This window comes from Gallinula chloropus (genome assembly GCF_964237585.1).
Source record: "Gallinula chloropus genome assembly, chromosome: 2".
NCBI classification, from domain to species: domain Eukaryota; kingdom Metazoa; phylum Chordata; class Aves; order Gruiformes; family Rallidae; genus Gallinula; species Gallinula chloropus.
The window spans coordinates 121246900-121253338 of NC_140086.1; positions in this window are offsets into that span (position 1 = coordinate 121246900).

Sequence of the window (6439 nt, forward strand, 5' to 3'; positions counted from 1 at the left end):
AAAAGGTAACAGAATTTTAACTGCTTTTATCGTATTAGCATTCTGAATTTCAAAACCCTTGCAACTAAGAAGAATGTTCATGATCAGACCGTGTTCTCTTCCCTTAGCTGGAAGGCACCCAGAACACGTTGTCCTGACAGTCAGCAGCTCTCTCTGCCTCATACACTTCGACTTAGTTCAGAGGATTCCACTGAAGACAGTACTGATAGCTTTCTGAATGCCCTGAAATCAAAACCTACCATATTCCGAGCTACAACTTCTGAACGTCTCTACCTTGTATTTCTACATTTTTAACAGAGTAACAGTTTGTTACCGGAAATAACAAGACTCATACAATGTAAAGACTTACTTTAAGAAGGCTTATGAATAAAATGACACAAGATGCTAGGCTACTTATCCATAAGTCATTAACCTATACAGTAATTTAAATGAAGAGCTATGTAAGACAGTAAAAGTATTTCACAAGGAAAGAAAACATAATTAGCCATAAAAATTCTGTCTATAGAGTCAAGTCAACAAGAACAATTTACTACAGAAAGCTGTAATAGCACACTAGAATTTTCTGGGGCTATCGTTCGCTCTTACCATCATCTTCTACTGTAATCCTTGAAGTTAGCAGTGGCTTTAATTAACAACACAATTGACAGGCAAATTAAGCCAAAGCTAACTACTACCTTGATGATAAAAGTATTACTTACTCAGCTTATGAATTTCATAATACTAATAATTACATGTGTGTCTTCATCATACTGAAAATATCTGACTATTTCCCCTGGCCCGTTTGTGCTGTATCCTAATTGTCCTGCAGAAGAAAACTGAATGCACACATGAAGTAGGTAAGGAAAAAAAAGGAAAAATACATAAGTACCAATTAAAAGAAGAAATGCATAATCTGCTTGATTTCACTTGATTCCAAACTTAAGCCAGTAGCAAAATGCAGGTGATAGTCTAAGGTTCCTTCCTCCACCCCTAATTCCTTTAATAATCCAAAACCTGTTTCTCTAAAAACTCTATTAGAAGTTTGTAAATTGCTGTATTTGGAGTGGCAGTGTGTAAGGCCTTGAAGTTAATGCCTTTTGCTTGACTACGTTCTTTCAGAACAGGGTTTCCTTCATAAAAAGGACTGACCATTCTGAAGTACAGTGTTTACCAACAGATTAGTTCTGGACTCTTCCCGTTTCTTTTCACTTCTCATTCACACACATATTTACCTCCTGGCAACACTGAACAGCAGTAAAAATATGACATCTAAGAATCTTTTCAAGTCATTTGTAGAATTGGACAAAGCTTCAAACTGAGAGCTCTTTCTAGCCTATTTTGATACAAGCCTGATAGAAGTATGTACTTTAGCTACACAAAAATAATAGTGAAATTTCTTGAACATAAATAGGGGAAAATTTTGGTTTAAATCTCAAAACAGAGAAAGTAGAAATTTCTACAAATAATATTTATCTAATTTTATCTACCTAAATTATAAAAGTTCAACACACGAAACAATTTAGCATTTCAAAATCTATAGATATTAAGGGGGCAACAAAAGAAATTTAGCTCAGCTGAACTCAGTGGGAGGCTTGCCATTGATTTTTCAACAAAATACCCAACTACATAAACTATAGACTATAGATTCAAACTTCAGTGTTTGTGGGGGGGTTTTTAGCCTCTTTGGTACTTTCTTCCTAATAGGAGTTATTTTTTTCACCTGCCAAAGCATCTATTTTCTGCAAGGATTCACCATTTCCACCAAGGTGAGCCCCAAGGCAACAATTTGAGAGCTAAGGAAGATATACGGCTACACTGTGATGTAAAACATTCTCCAGCTCCCAGATCCTCTGAGGAGCTTCACGCCTACCCGGCTAGGAGCTGCTCCGCACCGGGGCGAACTGCTGCTTTCAGAGGGGACACGAAGGGGCCGCGGTCGCTGGCGTATTTCAGCAGCACTCACCACCTCCAGAACCACCATACCGGAGCGGCAAAGGGGCGCGGACGGGGCCGCAAGGCGCCTGACGGGGAGCCGGGTGAGTCGCGGCGTGGCGACCGTCTCCTTTCCGCGGCCGACGCCCTCATGCCGCCTACCTCACAGACAAACCGGGCACCACCAGCTCGCCTCCACCCGTGGGCGGCCAGCAGAGCCTCTGAACGACCCGGTCCCACCGCCGCCTCAGCGAGCCGTCCTTCACAAGCGCCGCCTCAGCTGAGCGCAGCCCGGGCTGAAGGGACTCGGCGCAGCGACGGGCCTCGTGCTGCGGACGGAATTTCCCGCCAAACGCCGCGGCAGGCGCGTGCTGGGCTGGGCGGTCGCTCCGCCGGCACGAACGGGGCTCGGCAGTATCGCCCCCCCGCCCGTCTCACGGACCCAAGCTCTCGAGCTTCCTCCCAGTCTCTGGGGGGATTCTTTAAGCTGTTAATAGGCCCGTTGCTACCGTAAATCAGCGCCCATCCGTCAGTGGCAGCAGCTGGAGCACACGGAGCTGTGTTGGCAGGTTATGAGGAGGGGAAAAAGTGGTAGAAGTCTGTGAGGCATGAGGCAGCCCACAACACCAACCAACAGCCCAGAGCTTCTCAGCTTTTTAACTCAGCTTCATCATCTTCTCTGGCAGCTGGGTAACAAAGTTATCAGGCAGAAACACTTCTCTTCCACCGCAGAACCCACTGGAGCCCAAGTCACCAAGCCCTACCTTGCAAACTCCTTCTCACATCCTTTTTTTCCCAAAACCTTTAGAAATTATTACTAATACATGCTGTAAGGTTCAAATGAAAGACACTGTCTTTTGCTACACTGCATGTAAAATGTTTATTTTTATTCCCACCTTGGTTCATTTAAAGTATCACCCATGGCTGTCCCTCATGAAGTACTGAACTCGAATGAGGGTTTTTTCAGTTGTGGTTTTCTTAAGGGACTAAGACCTTGGAACTAACTGTGGGAAATGCACCACCTTTGAAAGAAGATAAAAGGCGGGCCTTGCTTTTTTTCTTAGTCTTTCTCTGCTATGTTACCCAGTTATGTGTCTGCATTTCAATGCTTAACAAAAATCCTAAGTAACGAAGTACAAACATATCCTAAATTGCTTCCTAAGAGACACCTATCATATATATATGTGTGTGTGGTGTCAAATACTTCCTTCTATATCCTTCATGAAGAGGTCATGTAAAAATAGCCAGGACAGGGCAAGCTCCACCTGCCTGAACACCAAAAACATGAAGATTTACCTTCTAGCATGTTCTGCTGTCTCCCAAGATAGCCAGATAAATATATATATATATATATATATTGTCCTAGTCAGCCTACAAAGTGTAATGATTTTGGCAAGGGGTGCATAGCAGAGTTTTGCAGGGAGCATTACTGCTTGGCTATTTTTTTTCAGTATCTAATAAGGCCTTGGTTTTGTTACAAATCAATAAACAATGGACTGCAGAAATACTGCTGTAAAGTGTTTTGGGTTGTTTTTTTTTTTTCCTTTTCTACCTCCACAGCTAGGAACTAACCTTGAACAAAGCCATACTGGTTGAAGTTCTGATTCTGCTTACCACACTCCATGGGTGTAGAGCTACGTTCCCATCTTTTTCTCCAGAAGACATAGCCTGCAGAGAGGAAAAGTGCACTTCACTCTTATGGTGCTTGAAGGATTAACAGAGTAGCTTCCTGGTTTTGCATAGGTCTGTGTATATGTTATTTCTCTCTGAAAGGCTTTAGTTCATTTTGTTATGAATTTCTGTTGTGAGTATCCTGAAGGCCCTTGATGAGTTAATGAAACATAGTATTGTGGAAATACCTTCAGTCTAATTGGTGTTTGAAGAAAAAGTATACTGTGACTTTGAAAACTGTATTCAGTGCTTCAGTTTGAGTGATATATCTTGAAAAATAAATGAGTGACTCTTGTAGAATAGTCTATGCTTAACAGAATGCCTATAACTAAAATTCAGCAATTGCCCTTTGTATTTCAATGTTACTTGTCCTTTATCAGCAATCTACAGAAATACGTGGCAAGTTGAGCTGCATATATCAGTATTTAGTGCTGCAAAGTTTTTATGATATTGCAGCTATGTGTCCTACTTTGACTGGCAGAGAAGGATTGCAAAGAGAGTGTAAAGAGTGCTAAAGCATTACTTTTGTGCAGAACATGTTTTATGATCTTTGTGCTGCTTTTGTACAATGTCAAGTACAGGAAAGGATCTGAGGAGAGTGACTATCACTTATTTTCATGTTTGCAAGGATTTGCACTGTATGATGGGAGAGTAAAACCTATGATTACTCACATTTATTTTGGAGGCTTAGATAATCTGAACGAATAGATGGGAGTGTTTAAAACGGCTTTTGCATCTGCCAAAGTGAATCTAGCTTAATATGTTTTATAGCATGCTGATTTTTGTGTCACATTCATTTTATTCTAATTATATGCAATAAAAATTTTGTATCATTCTAATTACACATTATTTAAATCACACATAATAGGAACAGTCAAGAGAATTCAACACAGTACAGGGAGTAAACATACTTCTAATGCATCAGTTTTATTTAGTTGTCATCTGGGGCCTAAACATTTCTGAACCTTATAACTTCTATTTACAGTTTTCTAGAGGAAAATCTGATGTGGTTTGGTTTAGCATGGCTTATACTAAACAACTGGTTTAACATAGCTTATACTAAACAACTACATTTTATTGCTGATCAGTGTTTTTCCCATTAAAAATAAATTAACTTTTATGGTTTGTAGTAAAATGCACAGTCTTTCCGTGAATCTGAAAAACAAGCTATGGCATCAGTTTCTTTAAGGGACATACCTCTCAGTTGGGTCATCAAACTGGAATGCAGTTAGCATTGAGAAGTTACTGGTCTCAATTAAAGATACACCTATTGACACTGCATGTGCTGGAATGAGGATGTCAAACAAGTAGAGAGAAATGCCTCGCTAGTTAGGTAACTGCTTGGTAGCACTTGCAAGACCTGTGTAAGCTGGACATCTTACAAAAAGCTATATAACAAAATGATGGTATTTTAGGAAAAAAATCTATCAATCTAATGTTAGGTTTAATTCTTTTGGGTTTGTTTATTCAGCGGAAACATTGTATGCCTACATGCAGTTGATCTAAGTTTTTACACTTTATGATTCATGCTGGAAGAGACCTCGAGAGGCTGTGGATGCCCCATCCCTGGAGGTGTTCAAAGCCAAATTGGACGGGGCCCTGGGCAGCCTTGTGTAGATCCAGGCCTGGAGGTTGGTGGCCCTGCCTGGGACAGGGGTGGTGGAACTCTACGATCCTTGGGGTCCCTTCCAATCCAGACCATTCTATGATTCTATGATTCTGTGATTTGCTTTTTAATCCATACCCTATTCCAGTACTTTTTGTATAAACGGCGTGAAAATAAATGTTTTATGTCTTCAGAATTTAAGGTATCTCTTTTTTTTCAGAGAAGATAACTGACACCATAAGATGTTTTCCACTTACAAATTCAATATTAAAAAAAAAAAAAAGGCTTGACATTAATTCTAATTTTAATATTACTGTCTTTAGCTGATTTTAGATGTGTATCACTAGGTTTTGCTATATTGGCCATTGCTTGGGACATTTTTTTAAACTGTTCTGCATACATGACTGCAACTTTAATTTTTAGTGTATAAAAATGATAACAGTATTTACATAAATTGTGGACATATTCCATAAGCCAAATCCCTATATGGTTTTCTTATGCATTTCATAATGGAAAAAAATCAATGCTAATTTATGTAATAGAGCCTCTGTTCTGTAACTTAACAGTATACAAACACATTTGTATCCAGGCTATATTCGTTTTCATGAAGCGGTATTAACTTGGAAATGGTATTTTTGGACTTTAAAAGAATGACACTGTTTCGTAGTAAAAAGGATTTTAAATACAGCTGAGAACAGAGCTCTCTACTACTTTGGCTCAGAAAAGAAGTAGCAATATCTAACTTAAACTGGTTAAAGTCTTAGTAATGGTAGTATGCTGAAAACCAAAGTAATTTTGAGGTCTATGAACATGATTAATGGAGATCTTGTGGTTTTGGGGTTTTTGGGGGTTTTTTTTTGGGGGGGGGGGAGGTTGTGTGTGTTTGTTCTTTTTTCAAATGAGATTCTTGTCCAAATAACAATTCCCTACTCACAGCAGATTGTGAGGTCCTGTTTCCATTTGGTCTTTAAGTATTTAAAGAGAACACAATATTGCAATATTCTTCCATATATAGATCAATTTGGCATGCTAATACGCTTCCCTTGCTCCAGCTGACTTTGTGACACGGCTGCAAAAGGCCCTTTGGGACTCATAGGGAGAGCTCTCATCACATAAAAGCAAACCGCTTGTTTATTTAGCTGGAAAGGAAACTCCTGTTAAATTAAGTCTCGAACAGTACAGCTGCTCTCCCCTGTAGACCGGCCTACATTAGACTTGTTGAGTCAGCTTGTTTTTATCCCTAGAACAGAG